Here is a 14,495-nt window from a genome sequence, read left to right as displayed (position 1 = left end):
CGTTTTGGTTACTTTTATGGATGGCCATTGCCTTTCTTCCCCATGCCTCCGTCTTGTCCACAGCTGCCATCACAGGTCCCAGCATATTGAGAGAGAGTATTCAGGACTTTCAAATAATAGATTGAGAATGTGCTTGGAAATATTTAGAAAGGTTTTAAAAGAGAACTGTTACTTAATGGCCAAAATCAGATTAGCAGCTGAATAATTCTTGGAATCTTTGCTGGATATTAAAAAGATGGTTGCCAACGGGATGGCTTTCTCACTTGCTTCACGTAGAGCCTTATAGTTGTAATCCGGGGGCACAGATTATGCTTCCAAAGCACGTCTCTGTGCTATATGTCTCCTGGAAGAAGTCTTCTTTGGAAAACCCTTTGAGAAAGTTGATGGGAAAAAGGCCTTGCTTTCACAAGAAAAAAAAAGAAGGTTTAATCAAACATTCTAGGGGATCAAATAAACTGAGAATGACCCTGTGAAGTAAATAAGATAGACACATATAGTATCTCCTTTTTAAACTGCCAGAGAAGCAAATACAAATTTTAGGTTGATGAATTTTCAGTCAACATATATTTAATATATAGTGGTTGTTCTTGTGTGATTTATGTGCCATAACGCAAGAGATGTAGATTCGGTGCAATAATGATGAGGCACATAAGATAGTTTTCCAATTCTAGAGCTAAAATAGGCACTGCTGAGATTCGAACTCAGGATCTCCTGTTTACTAGACAGGCGCTTTAACCAACTAAGCCACAGCACCACAACATACTGGCTCATGCCTTGTTTTACGTTTTCCAAATAATGGCAGATTGGACCTTTCTCTATCCAAGAGATACATCATTGGAGGATTAATTGACATCAATCCATCCTTGTTTTACGTTTTCCAAATGGTGGCAGATTGGACCTTTCTCTATCCAAGAGATACATCATTGGAGGATTAATTGACATCAATCCATCTTTATAGCAAATACATCTCAGTTGTCAACAAACATTCAAATATTGCCCGCAGCTATGAAGGTAATAAACTACATTTCCACACTGGCCGTGGCAGTATCAGTTTTGAAGATTAACTTTGTCCCAGTGGCACAAGATTGGAACTTGACTGATTGATTAATTGATAGAGGATAACTATAGCTCTAAAAGATCCCCCTCCTTTCATACTCCACTCTATTCTCCTTTCCTCACTCAATTCCCTCAGTCATGATAATTTTACCAAAGTGAACTTTCTTTTCTGACCACTATCCATGTCTAGCATGGGTATACAAAGAATGCTAAATGCTGCCTCTGCAGGACAAATTGTACTATAGGAAACCACCTTCTCCGCCTTGAGTTGTGCAGCTAATTCACCAAACTCTGCGTTCTGTGTTTGGGTCTGCGTTTTGGTTACTTTTATGGATGGCCATTGCCTTTCTTCCCCATGCCTCCGTCTTGTCCACAGCTGCCATCACAGGTCCCAGCATATTGAGAGAGAGTATTCAGGACTTTCAAATAATAGATTGAGAATGTGCTTGGAAATATTTAGAAAGGTTTTAAAAGAGAACTGTTACTTAATGGCCAAAATCAGATTAGCAGCTGAATAATTCTTGGAATCTTTGCTGGATATTAAAAAGATGGTTGCCAACGGGATGGCTTTCTCACTTGCTTCACGTAGAGCCTTATAGTTGTAATCCGGGGGCACAGATTATGCTTCCAAAGCACGTCTCTGTGCTATATGTCTCCTGGAAGAAGTCTTCTTTGGAAAACCCTTTGAGAAAGTTGATGGGAAAAAGGCCTTGCTTTCACAAGAAAAAAAAAGAAGGTTTAATCAAACATTCTAGGGGATCAAATAAACTGAGAATGACCCTGTGAAGTAAATAAGATAGACACATATAGTATCTCCTTTTTAAACTGCCAGAGAAGCAAATACAAATTTTAGGTTGATGAATTTTCAGTCAACATATATTTAATATATAGTGGTTGTTCTTGTGTGATTTATGTGCCATAACGCAAGAGATGTAGATTCGGTGCAATAATGATGAGGCACATAAGATAGTTTTCCAATTCTAGAGCTAAAATAGGCACTGCTGAGATTCGAACTCAGGATCTCCTGTTTACTAGACAGGCGCTTTAACCAACTAAGCCACAGCACCACAACATACTGGCTCATGCCTTGTTTTACGTTTTCCAAATAATGGCAGATTGGACCTTTCTCTATCCAAGAGATACATCATTGGAGGATTAATTGACATCAATCCATCCTTGTTTTACGTTTTCCAAATGGTGGCAGATTGGACCTTTCTCTATCCAAGAGATACATCATTGGAGGATTAATTGACATCAATCCATCTTTATAGCAAATACATCTCAGTTGTCAACAAACATTCAAATATTGCCCGCAGCTATGAAGGTAATAAACTACATTTCCACACTGGCCGTGGCAGTATCAGTTTTGAAGATTAACTTTGTCCCAGTGGCACAAGATTGGAACTTGACTGATTGATTAATTGATAGAGGATAACTATAGCTCTAAAAGATCCCCCTCCTTTCATACTCCACTCTATTCTCCTTTCCTCACTCAATTCCCTCAGTCATGATAATTTTACCAAAGTGAACTTTCTTTTCTGACCACTATCCATGTCTAGCATGGGTATACAAAGAATGCTAAATGCTGCCTCTGCAGGACAAATTGTACTATAGGAAACCACCTTCTCCGCCTTGAGTTGTGCAGCTAATTCACCAAACTCTGCGTTCTGTGTTTGGGTCTGCGTTTTGGTTACTTTTATGGATGGCCATTGCCTTTCTTCCCCATGCCTCCGTCTTGTCCACAGCTGCCATCACAGGTCCCAGCATATTGAGAGAGAGTATTCAGGACTTTCAAATAATAGATTGAGAATGTGCTTGGAAATATTTAGAAAGGTTTTAAAAGAGAACTGTTACTTAATGGCCAAAATCAGATTAGCAGCTGAATAATTCTTGGAATCTTTGCTGGATATTAAAAAGATGGTTGCCAACGGGATGGCTTTCTCACTTGCTTCACGTAGAGCCTTATAGTTGTAATCCGGGGGCACAGATTATGCTTCCAAAGCACGTCTCTGTGCTATATGTCTCCTGGAAGAAGTCTTCTTTGGAAAACCCTTTGAGAAAGTTGATGGGAAAAAGGCCTTGCTTTCACAAGAAAAAAAAAGAAGGTTTAATCAAACATTCTAGGGGATCAAATAAACTGAGAATGACCCTGTGAAGTAAATAAGATAGACACATATAGTATCTCCTTTTTAAACTGCCAGAGAAGCAAATACAAATTTTAGGTTGATGAATTTTCAGTCAACATATATTTAATATATAGTGGTTGTTCTTGTGTGATTTATGTGCCATAACGCAAGAGATGTAGATTCGGTGCAATAATGATGAGGCACATAAGATAGTTTTCCAATTCTAGAGCTAAAATAGGCACTGCTGAGATTCGAACTCAGGATCTCCTGTTTACTAGACAGGCGCTTTAACCAACTAAGCCACAGCACCACAACATACTGGCTCATGCCTTGTTTTACGTTTTCCAAATAATGGCAGATTGGACCTTTCTCTATCCAAGAGATACATCATTGGAGGATTAATTGACATCAATCCATCCTTGTTTTACATTTTCCAAATGGTGGCAGATTGGACCTTTCTCTATCCAAGAGATACATCATTGGAGGATTAATTGACATCAATCCATCTTTATAGCAAATACATCTCAGTTGTCAACAAACATTCAAATATTGCCCGCAGCTATGAAGGTAACAAACTACATTTCCACACTGGCCGTGGCAGTATCAGTTTTGAAGATTAACTTTGTCCCAGTGGCACAAGATTGGAACTTGACTGATTGATTAATTGATAGAGGATAACTATAGCTCTAAAAGATCCCCCTCCTTTCATACTCCACTCTATTCTCCTTTCCTCACTCAATTCCCTCAGTCATGATAATTTTACCAAAGTGAACTTTCTTTTCTGACCACTATCCATGTCTAGCATGGGTATACAAAGAATGCTAAATGCTGCCTCTGCAGGACACATTGTACAATAGGAAACCACCTTCTCCGCCTTGAGTTGTGCAGCTAATTCACCAAACTCTGCGTTCTGTGTTTGGGTCTGGGTTTTGGTTACTTTTATGGATGGCCATTGCCTTTCTTCCCCATGCCTCCGTCTTGTCCACAGCTGCCATCACAGGTCCCAGCATATTGAGAGAGAGTATTCAGGACTTTCAAATAATAGATTGAGAATGTGCTTGGAAATATTTAGAAAGGTTTTAAAAGAGAACTGTTACTTAATGGCCAAAATCAGATTAGCAGCTGAATAATTCTTGGAATCTTTGCTGGATATTAAAAAGATGGTTGCCAACGGGATTGCTTTCTCACTTGCTTGACGTAGAGCCTTATAGTTGTAATCCGGGGGCACAGATTATGCTTCCAAAGCACGTCTCTGTGCTATATGTCTCCTGGAAGAAGTCTTCTTTGGAAAACCCTTTGAGAAAGTTGATGGGAAAAAGGCCTTGCTTTCACAAGAAAAAAAAAAGAAGGTTTAATCAAACATTCTAGGGGATCAAATAAACTGAGAATGACCCTGTGAAGTAAATAAGATAGACACATATAGTATCTCCTTTTTAAACTGCCAGAGAAGCAAATACAAATTTTAGGTTGATGAATTTTCAGTCAACATATATTTAATATATAGTGGTTGTTCTTGTGTGATTTATGTGCCATAACGCAAGAGATGTAGATTCGGTGCAATAATGATGAGGCACATAAGATAGTTTTCCAATTCTAGAGCTAAAATAGGCACTGCTGAGAATCGAACGCAGGATCTCCTGTTTACTAGACAGACGCTTTAACCAACTAAGCCACAGCACCACAACATACTGGCTCATGCCTTGTTTTACGTTTTCCAAATAATGGCAGATTGGACCTTTCTCTATCCAAGAGATACATCATTGGAGGATTAATTGACATTAATCCATCTTTATAGCAAATACATCTCAGTTGTCAACAAACATTCAAATATTGCCCGCAGCTATGAAGGTAATAAACTACATTTCCACACTGGCCGTGGCAGTATCAGTTTTGAAGATTAACTTTGTCCCAGTGGCACAAGATTGGAACTTGACTGATTGATTAATTGATAGAGGATAACTATAGCTCTAAAAGATCCCCCTCCTTTCATACTCCACTCTATTCTCCTTTCCTCACTCAATTCCCTCAGTCATGATAATTTTACCAAAGTGAACTTTCTTTTCTGACCACTATCCATGTCTAGCATGGGTATACAAAGAATGCTAAATGCTGCCTCTGCAGGACACATTGTACTATAGGAAACCACCTTCTCCGCCTTGAGTTGTGCAGCTAATTCACCAAACTCTGCGTTCTGTGTTTGGGTCTGGGTTTTGGTTACTTTTATGGATGGCCATTGCCTTTCTTCCCCATGCCTCCGTCTTGTCCACAGCTGCCATCACAGGTCCCAGCATATTGAGAGAGAGTATTCAGGACTTTCAAATAATAGATTGAGAATGTGCTTGGAAATATTTAGAAAGGTTTTAAAAGAGAACTGTTACTTAATGGCCAAAATCAGATTAGCAGCTGAATAATTCTTGGAATCTTTGCTGGATATTAAAAAGATGGTTGCCAACGGGATGGCTTTCTCACTTGCTTCACGTAGAGCCTTATAGTTGTAATCCGGGGGCACAGATTATGCTTCCAAAGCACGTCTCTGTGCTATATGTCTCCTGGAAGAAGTCTTCTTTGGAAAACCCTTTGAGAAAGTTGATGGGAAAAAGGCCTTGCTTTCACAAGAAAAAAAAAGAAGGTTTAATCAAACATTCTAGGGGATCAAATAAACTGAGAATGACCCTGTGAAGTAAATAAGATAGACACATATAGTATCTCCTTTTTAAACTGCCAGAGAAGCAAATACAAATTTTAGGTTGATGAATTTTCAGTCAACATATATTTAATATATAGTGGTTGTTCTTGTGTGATTTATGTGCCATAACGCAAGAGATGTAGATTCGGTGCAATAATGATGAGGCACATAAGATAGTTTTCCAATTCTAGAGCTAAAATAGGCACTGCTGAGATTCGAACTCAGGATCTCCTGTTTACTAGACAGGCGCTTTAACCAACTAAGCCACAGCACCACAACATACTGGCTCATGCCTTGTTTTACGTTTTCCAAATAATGGCAGATTGGACCTTTCTCTATCCAAGAGATACATCATTGGAGGATTAATTGACATCAATCCATCCTTGTTTTACATTTTCCAAATGGTGGCAGATTGGACCTTTCTCTATCCAAGAGATACATCATTGGAGGATTAATTGACATCAATCCATCTTTATAGCAAATACATCTCAGTTGTCAACAAACATTCAAATATTGCCCGCAGCTATGAAGGTAATAAACTACATTTCCACACTGGCCGTGGCAGTATCAGTTTTGAAGATTAACTTTGTCCCAGTGGCACAAGATTGGAACTTGACTGATTGATTAATTGATAGAGGATAACTATAGCTCTAAAAGATCCCCCTCCTTTCATACTCCACTCTATTCTCCTTTCCTCACTCAATTCCCTCAGTCATGATAATTTTACCAAAGTGAACTTTCTTTTCTGACCACTATCCATGTCTAGCATGGGTATACAAAGAATGCTAAATGCTGCCTCTGCAGGACACATTGTACAATAGGAAACCACCTTCTCCGCCTTGAGTTGTGCAGCTAATTCACCAAACTCTGCGTTCTGTGTTTGGGTCTGGGTTTTGGTTACTTTTATGGATGGCCATTGCCTTTCTTCCCCATGCCTCCGTCTTGTCCACAGCTGCCATCACAGGTCCCAGCATATTGAGAGAGAGTATTCAGGACTTTCAAATAATAGATTGAGAATGTGCTTGGAAATATTTAGAAAGGTTTTAAAAGAGAACTGTTACTTAATGGCCAAAATCAGATTAGCAGCTGAATAATTCTTGGAATCTTTGCTGGATATTAAAAAGATGGTTGCCAACGGGATTGCTTTCTCACTTGCTTGACTTAGAGCCTTATAGTTGTAATCCGGGGGCACAGATTATGCTTCCAAAGCACGTCTCTGTGCTATATGTCTCCTGGAAGAAGTCTTCTTTGGAAAACCCTTTGAGAAAGTTGATGGGAAAAAGGCCTTGCTTTCACAAGAAAAAAAAAAGAAGGTTTAATCAAACATTCTAGGGGATCAAATAAACTGAGAATGACCCTGTGAAGTAAATAAGATAGACACATATAGTATCTCCTTTTTAAACTGCCAGAGAAGCAAATACAAATTTTAGGTTGATGAATTTTCAGTCAACATATATTTAATATATAGTGGTTGTTCTTGTGTGATTTATGTGCCATAACGCAAGAGATGTAGATTCGGTGCAATAATGATGAGGCACATAAGATAGTTTTCCAATTCTAGAGCTAAAATAGGCACTGCTGAGAATCGAACGCAGGATCTCCTGTTTACTAGACAGACGCTTTAACCAACTAAGCCACAGCACCACAACATACTGGCTCATGCCTTGTTTTACGTTTTCCAAATAATGGCAGATTGGACCTTTCTCTATCCAAGAGATACATCATTGGAGGATTAATTGACATCAATCCATCCTTGTTTTACGTTTTCCAAATGGTGGCAGATTGGACCTTTCTCTATCCAAGAGATACATCATTGGAGGATTAATTGACATTAATCCATCTTTATAGCAAATACATCTCAGTTGTCAACAAACATTCAAATATTGCCCGCAGCTATGAAGGTAATAAACTACATTTCCACACTGGCCGTGGCAGTATCAGTTTTGAAGATTAACTTTGTCCCAGTGGCACAAGATTGGAACTTGACTGATTGATTAATTGATAGAGGATAACTATAGCTCTAAAAGATCCCCCTCCTTTCATACTCCACTCTATTCTCCTTTCCTCACTCAATTCCCTCAGTCATGATAATTTTACCAAAGTGAACTTTCTTTTCTGACCACTATCCATGTCTAGCATGGGTATACAAAGAATGCTAAATGCTGCCTCTGCAGGACACATTGTACAATAGGAAACCACCTTCTCCGCCTTGAGTTGTGCAGCTAATTCACCAAACTCTGCGTTCTGTGTTTGGGTCTGGGTTTTGGTTACTTTTATGGATGGCCATTGCCTTTCTTCCCCATGCCTCCGTCTTGTCCACAGCTGCCATCACAGGTCCCAGCATATTGAGAGAGAGTATTCAGGACTTTCAAATAATAGATTGAGAATGTGCTTGGAAATATTTAGAAAGGTTTTAAAAGAGAACTGTTACTTAATGGCCAAAATCAGATTAGCAGCTGAATAATTCTTGGAATCTTTGCTGGATATTAAAAAGATGGTTGCCAACGGGATTGCTTTCTCACTTGCTTGACGTAGAGCCTTATAGTTGTAATCCGGGGGCACAGATTATGCTTCCAAAGCACGTCTCTGTGCTATATGTCTCCTGGAAGAAGTCTTCTTTGGAAAACCCTTTGAGAAAGTTGATGGGAAAAAGACCTTGCTTTCACAAGAAAAAAAAAAGAAGGTTTAATCAAACATTCTAGGGGATCAAATAAACTGAGAATGACCCTGTGAAGTAAATAAGATAGACACATATAGTATCTCCTTTTTAAACTGCCAGAGAAGCAAATACAAATTTTAGGTTGATGAATTTTCAGTCAACATATATTTAATATATAGTGGTTGTTCTTGTGTGATTTATGTGCCATAACGCAAGAGATGTAGATTCGGTGCAATAATGATGAGGCACATAAGATAGTTTTCCAATTCTAGAGCTAAAATAGGCACTGCTGAGAATCGAAGTCAGGATCTCCTGTTTACTAGACAGACGCTTTAACCAACTAAGCCACAGCACCACAACATACTGGCTCATGCCTTGTTTTACGTTTTCCAAATAATGGCAGATTGGACCTTTCTCTATCCAAGAGATACATCATTGGAGGATTAATTGACATCAATCCATCCTTGTTTTACGTTTTCCAAATGGTGGCAGATTGGACCTTTCTCTATCCAAGAGATACATCATTGGAGGATTAATTGACATTAATCCATCTTTATAGCAAATACATCTCAGTTGTCAACAAACATTCAAATATTGCCCGCAGCTATGAAGGTAATAAACTACATTTCCACACTGGCCGTGGCAGTATCAGTTTTGAAGATTAACTTTGTCCCAGTGGCACAAGATTGGAACTTGACTGATTGATTAATTGATAGAGGATAACTATAGCTCTAAAAGATCCCCCTCCTTTCATACTCCACTCTATTCTCCTTTCCTCACTCAATTCCCTCAGTCATGATAATTTTACCAAAGTGAACTTTCTTTTCTGACCACTATCCATGTCTAGCATGGGTATACAAAGAATGCTAAATGCTGCCTCTGCAGGACACATTGTACTATAGGAAACCACCTTCTCCGCCTTGAGTTGTGCAGCTAATTCACCAAACTCTGCGTTCTGTGTTTGGGTCTGGGTTTTGGTTACTTTTATGGATGGCCATTGCCTTTCTTCCCCATGCCTCCGTCTTGTCCACAGCTGCCATCACAGGTCCCAGCATATTGAGAGAGAGTATTCAGGACTTTCAAATAATAGATTGAGAATGTGCTTGGAAATATTTAGAAAGGTTTTAAAAGAGAACTGTTACTTAATGGCCAAAATCAGATTAGCAGCTGAATAATTCTTGGAATCTTTGCTGGATATTAAAAAGATGGTTGCCAACGGGATGGCTTTCTCACTTGCTTCACGTAGAGCCTTATAGTTGTAATCCGGGGGCACAGATTATGCTTCCAAAGCACTACTCTGTGCTATATGTCTCCTGGAAGAAGTCTTCTTTGGAAAACCCTTTGAGAAAGTTGATGGGAAAAAGGCCTTGCTTTCACAAGAAAAAAAAAGAAGGTTTAATCAAACATTCTAGGGGATCAAATAAACTGAGAATGACCCTGTGAAGTAAATAAGATAGACACATATAGTATCTCCTTTTTAAACTGTCAGAGAAGCAAATACAAATTTTAGGTTGATGAATTTTCAGTCAACATATATTTAATATATAGTGGTTGTTCTTGTGTGATTTATGTGCCATAACGCAAGAGATGTAGATTCGGTGCAATAATGATGAGGCACATAAGATAGTTTTCCAATTCTAGAGCTAAAATAGGCACTGCTGAGATTCGAACTCAGGATCTCCTGTTTACTAGACAGGCGCTTTAACCAACTAAGCCACAGCACCACAACATACTGGCTCATGCCTTGTTTTACGTTTTCCAAATAATGGCAGATTGGACCTTTCTCTATCCAAGAGATACATCATTGGAGGATTAATTGACATCAATCCATCCTTGTTTTACATTTTCCAAATGGTGGCAGATTGGACCTTTCTCTATCCAAGAGATACATCATTGGAGGATTAATTGACATCAATCCATCTTTATAGCAAATACATCTCAGTTGTCAACAAACATTCAAATATTGCCCGCAGCTATGAAGGTAATAAACTACATTTCCACACTGGCCGTGGCAGTATCAGTTTTGAAGATTAACTTTGTCCCAGTGGCACAAGATTGGAACTTGACTGATTGATTAATTGATAGAGGATAACTATAGCTCTAAAAGATCCCCCTCCTTTCATACTCCACTCTATTCTCCTTTCCTCACTCAATTCCCTCAGTCATGATAATTTTACCAAAGTGAACTTTCTTTTCTGACCACTATCCATGTCTAGCATGGGTATACAAAGAATGCTAAATGCTGCCTCTGCAGGACACATTGTACAATAGGAAACCACCTTCTCCGCCTTGAGTTGTGCAGCTAATTCACCAAACTCTGCGTTCTGTGTTTGGGTCTGGGTTTTGGTTACTTTTATGGATGGCCATTGCCTTTCTTCCCCATGCCTCCGTCTTGTCCACAGCTGCCATCACAGGTCCCAGCATATTGAGAGAGAGTATTCAGGACTTTCAAATAATAGATTGAGAATGTGCTTGGAAATATTTAGAAAGGTTTTAAAAGAGAACTGTTACTTAATGGCCAAAATCAGATTAGCAGCTGAATAATTCTTGGAATCTTTGCTGGATATTAAAAAGATGGTTGCCAACGGGATTGCTTTCTCACTTGCTTGACGTAGAGCCTTATAGTTGTAATCCGGGGGCACAGATTATGCTTCCAAAGCACGTCTCTGTGCTATATGTCTCCTGGAAGAAGTCTTCTTTGGAAAACCCTTTGAGAAAGTTGATGGGAAAAAGGCCTTGCTTTCACAAGAAAAAAAAAAGAAGGTTTAATCAAACATTCTAGGGGATCAAATAAACTGAGAATGACCCTGTGAAGTAAATAAGATAGACACATATAGTATCTCCTTTTTAAACTGCCAGAGAAGCAAATACAAATTTTAGGTTGATGAATTTTCAGTCAACATATATTTAATATATAGTGGTTGTTCTTGTGTGATTTATGTGCCATAACGCAAGAGATGTAGATTCGGTGCAATAATGATGAGGCACATAAGATAGTTTTCCAATTCTAGAGCTAAAATAGGCACTGCTGAGAATCGAACGCAGGATCTCCTGTTTACTAGACAGACGCTTTAACCAACTAAGCCACAGCACCACAACATACTGGCTCATGCCTTGTTTTACGTTTTCCAAATAATGGCAGATTGGACCTTTCTCTATCCAAGAGATACATCATTGGAGGATTAATTGACATCAATCCATCCTTGTTTTACGTTTTCCAAATGGTGGCAGATTGGACCTTTCTCTATCCAAGAGATACATCATTGGAGGATTAATTGACATTAATCCATCTTTATAGCAAATACATCTCAGTTGTCAACAAACATTCAAATATTGCCCGCAGCTATGAAGGTAATAAACTACATTTCCACACTGGCCGTGGCAGTATCAGTTTTGAAGATTAACTTTGTCCCAGTGGCACAAGATTGGAACTTGACTGATTGATTAATTGATAGAGGATAACTATAGCTCTAAAAGATCCCCCTCCTTTCATACTCCACTCTATTCTCCTTTCCTCACTCAATTCCCTCAGTCATGATAATTTTACCAAAGTGAACTTTCTTTTCTGACCACTATCCATGTCTAGCATGGGTATACAAAGAATGCTAAATGCTGCCTCTGCAGGACACATTGTACTATAGGAAACCACCTTCTCCGCCTTGAGTTGTGCAGCTAATTCACCAAACTCTGCGTTCTGTGTTTGGGTCTGGGTTTTGGTTACTTTTATGGATGGCCATTGCCTTTCTTCCCCATGCCTCCGTCTTGTCCACAGCTGCCATCACAGGTCCCAGCATATTGAGAGAGAGTATTCAGGACTTTCAAATAATAGATTGAGAATGTGCTTGGAAATATTTAGAAAGGTTTTAAAAGAGAACTGTTACTTAATGGCCAAAATCAGATTAGCAGCTGAATAATTCTTGGAATCTTTGCTGGATATTAAAAAGATGGTTGCCAACGGGATGGCTTTCTCACTTGCTTCACGTAGAGCCTTATAGTTGTAATCCGGGGGCACAGATTATGCTTCCAAAGCACTACTCTGTGCTATATGTCTCCTGGAAGAAGTCTTCTTTGGAAAACCCTTTGAGAAAGTTGATGGGAAAAAGGCCTTGCTTTCACAAGAAAAAAAAAGAAGGTTTAATCAAACATTCTAGGGGATCAAATAAACTGAGAATGACCCTGTGAAGTAAATAAGATAGACACATATAGTATCTCCTTTTTAAACTGCCAGAGAAGCAAATACAAATTTTAGGTTGATGAATTTTCAGTCAACATATATTTAATATATAGTGGTTGTTCTTGTGTGATTTATGTGCCATAACGCAAGAGATGTAGATTCGGTGCAATAATGATGAGGCACATAAGATAGTTTTCCAATTCTAGAGCTAAAATAGGCACTGCTGAGATTCGAACTCAGGATCTCCTGTTTACTAGACAGGCGCTTTAACCAACTAAGCCACAGCACCACAACATACTGGCTCATGCCTTGTTTTACGTTTTCCAAATAATGGCAGATTGGACCTTTCTCTATCCAAGAGATACATCATTGGAGGATTAATTGACATCAATCCATCCTTGTTTTACATTTTCCAAATGGTGGCAGATTGGACCTTTCTCTATCCAAGAGATACATCATTGGAGGATTAATTGACATCAATCCATCTTTATAGCAAATACATCTCAGTTGTCAACAAACATTCAAATATTGCCCGCAGCTATGAAGGTAATAAACTACATTTCCACACTGGCCGTGGCAGTATCAGTTTTGAAGATTAACTTTGTCCCAGTGGCACAAGATTGGAACTTGACTGATTGATTAATTGATAGAGGATAACTATAGCTCTAAAAGATCCCCCTCCTTTCATACTCCACTCTATTCTCCTTTCCTCACTCAATTCCCTCAGTCATGATAATTTTACCAAAGTGAACTTTCTTTTCTGACCACTATCCATGTCTAGCATGGGTATACAAAGAATGCTAAATGCTGCCTCTGCAGGACAAATTGTACTATAGGAAACCACCTTCTCCGCCTTGAGTTGTGCAGCTAATTCACCAAACTCTGCGTTCTGTGTTTGGGTCTGGGTTTTGGTTACTTTTATGGATGGCCATTGCCTTTCTTCCCCATGCCTCCGTCTTGTCCACAGCTGCCATCACAGGTCCCAGCATATTGAGAGAGAGTATTCAGGACTTTCAAATAATAGATTGAGAATGTGCTTGGAAATATTTAGAAAGGTTTTAAAAGAGAACTGTTACTTAATGGCCAAAATCAGATTAGCAGCTGAATAATTCTTGGAATCTTTTCTGGATATTAAAAAGATGGTTGCCAACGGGATGGCTTTCTCACTTGCTTCACGTAGAGCCTTATAGTTGTAATCCGGGGGCACAGATTATGCTTCCAAAGCACGTCTCTGTGCTATATGTCTCCTGGAAGAAGTCTTCTTTGGAAAACCCTTTGAGAAAGTTGATGGGAAAAAGGCCTTGCTTTCACAAGAAAAAAAAAGGTTTAATCAAACATTCTAGGGGATCAAATAAACTGAGAATGATCCTGTGAAGTAAATAAGATAGACACATATAGTATCTCCTTTTTAAACTGCCAGAGAATCAAATACAAATTTTAGGTTGATGAATTTTCAGTCAACATATATTTAATATATAGTGGTTGTTCTTGTGTGATTTATGTGCCATAACGCAAGAGATGTAGATTCGGTGCAATAATGATGAGGCACATAAGATAGTTTTCCAATTCTAGAGCTAAAATAGGCACTGCGGAGATTCGAACTCAGGATCTCCTGTTTACTAGACAGGCACTTTAACCAACTAAGCCACAGCACCACAACATACTGGCTCATGCCTTGTTTTACGTTTTCCAAATAATGGCAGATTGGACCTTTCTCTATCCAAGAGATACATCATTGGAGGATTAATTGACATCAATCCATCCTTGTTTTACATTTTCCAAATGGTGGCAGAT

At 38.9% G+C, this 14,495-nt stretch overlaps 11 non-coding genes across 11 annotated transcripts; all 11 read right to left on the bottom strand.

Moving 5' to 3' along the window:
- Nucleotides 1-680: 680 nt before the first annotated feature.
- On the bottom strand, nt 681-754 carry TRNAT-AGU (transfer RNA threonine (anticodon AGU)). The gene has a single exon. It is a non-coding gene; the product is annotated as a tRNA-Thr (tRNA).
- Nucleotides 755-2,049: 1,295 nt separating this feature from the next.
- On the bottom strand, nt 2,050-2,123 carry TRNAT-AGU (transfer RNA threonine (anticodon AGU)). The gene has a single exon. It is a non-coding gene; the product is annotated as a tRNA-Thr (tRNA).
- A 1,295-nt stretch (nt 2,124-3,418) lies between these two features.
- TRNAT-AGU (transfer RNA threonine (anticodon AGU)) lies at nt 3,419-3,492 on the bottom strand. Its single transcript has one exon. It is a non-coding gene; the product is annotated as a tRNA-Thr (tRNA).
- A 1,296-nt stretch (nt 3,493-4,788) lies between these two features.
- Nucleotides 4,789-4,862, bottom strand: TRNAT-AGU (transfer RNA threonine (anticodon AGU)). Its single transcript has one exon. It is a non-coding gene; the product is annotated as a tRNA-Thr (tRNA).
- Nucleotides 4,863-6,068: 1,206 nt separating this feature from the next.
- Nucleotides 6,069-6,142, bottom strand: TRNAT-AGU (transfer RNA threonine (anticodon AGU)). Its single transcript has one exon. It is a non-coding gene; the product is annotated as a tRNA-Thr (tRNA).
- Nucleotides 6,143-7,438: 1,296 nt separating this feature from the next.
- Nucleotides 7,439-7,512, bottom strand: TRNAT-AGU (transfer RNA threonine (anticodon AGU)). The gene has a single exon. It is a non-coding gene; the product is annotated as a tRNA-Thr (tRNA).
- A 1,296-nt stretch (nt 7,513-8,808) lies between these two features.
- TRNAT-AGU (transfer RNA threonine (anticodon AGU)) lies at nt 8,809-8,882 on the bottom strand. Its single transcript has one exon. It is a non-coding gene; the product is annotated as a tRNA-Thr (tRNA).
- Nucleotides 8,883-10,177: 1,295 nt separating this feature from the next.
- Nucleotides 10,178-10,251, bottom strand: TRNAT-AGU (transfer RNA threonine (anticodon AGU)). Its single transcript has one exon. It is a non-coding gene; the product is annotated as a tRNA-Thr (tRNA).
- A 1,296-nt stretch (nt 10,252-11,547) lies between these two features.
- On the bottom strand, nt 11,548-11,621 carry TRNAT-AGU (transfer RNA threonine (anticodon AGU)). The gene has a single exon. It is a non-coding gene; the product is annotated as a tRNA-Thr (tRNA).
- Nucleotides 11,622-12,916: 1,295 nt separating this feature from the next.
- Nucleotides 12,917-12,990, bottom strand: TRNAT-AGU (transfer RNA threonine (anticodon AGU)). Its single transcript has one exon. It is a non-coding gene; the product is annotated as a tRNA-Thr (tRNA).
- A 1,292-nt stretch (nt 12,991-14,282) lies between these two features.
- Nucleotides 14,283-14,356, bottom strand: TRNAT-AGU (transfer RNA threonine (anticodon AGU)). Its single transcript has one exon. It is a non-coding gene; the product is annotated as a tRNA-Thr (tRNA).
- Nucleotides 14,357-14,495: the final 139 nt, after the last annotated feature.

This window comes from Pelobates fuscus, chromosome 3 (assembly GCF_036172605.1).
Source record: "Pelobates fuscus isolate aPelFus1 chromosome 3, aPelFus1.pri, whole genome shotgun sequence".
Lineage (NCBI taxonomy): Eukaryota > Metazoa > Chordata > Amphibia > Anura > Pelobatidae > Pelobates > Pelobates fuscus.
This window is presented reverse-complemented; position numbering and strand designations above follow the sequence as displayed.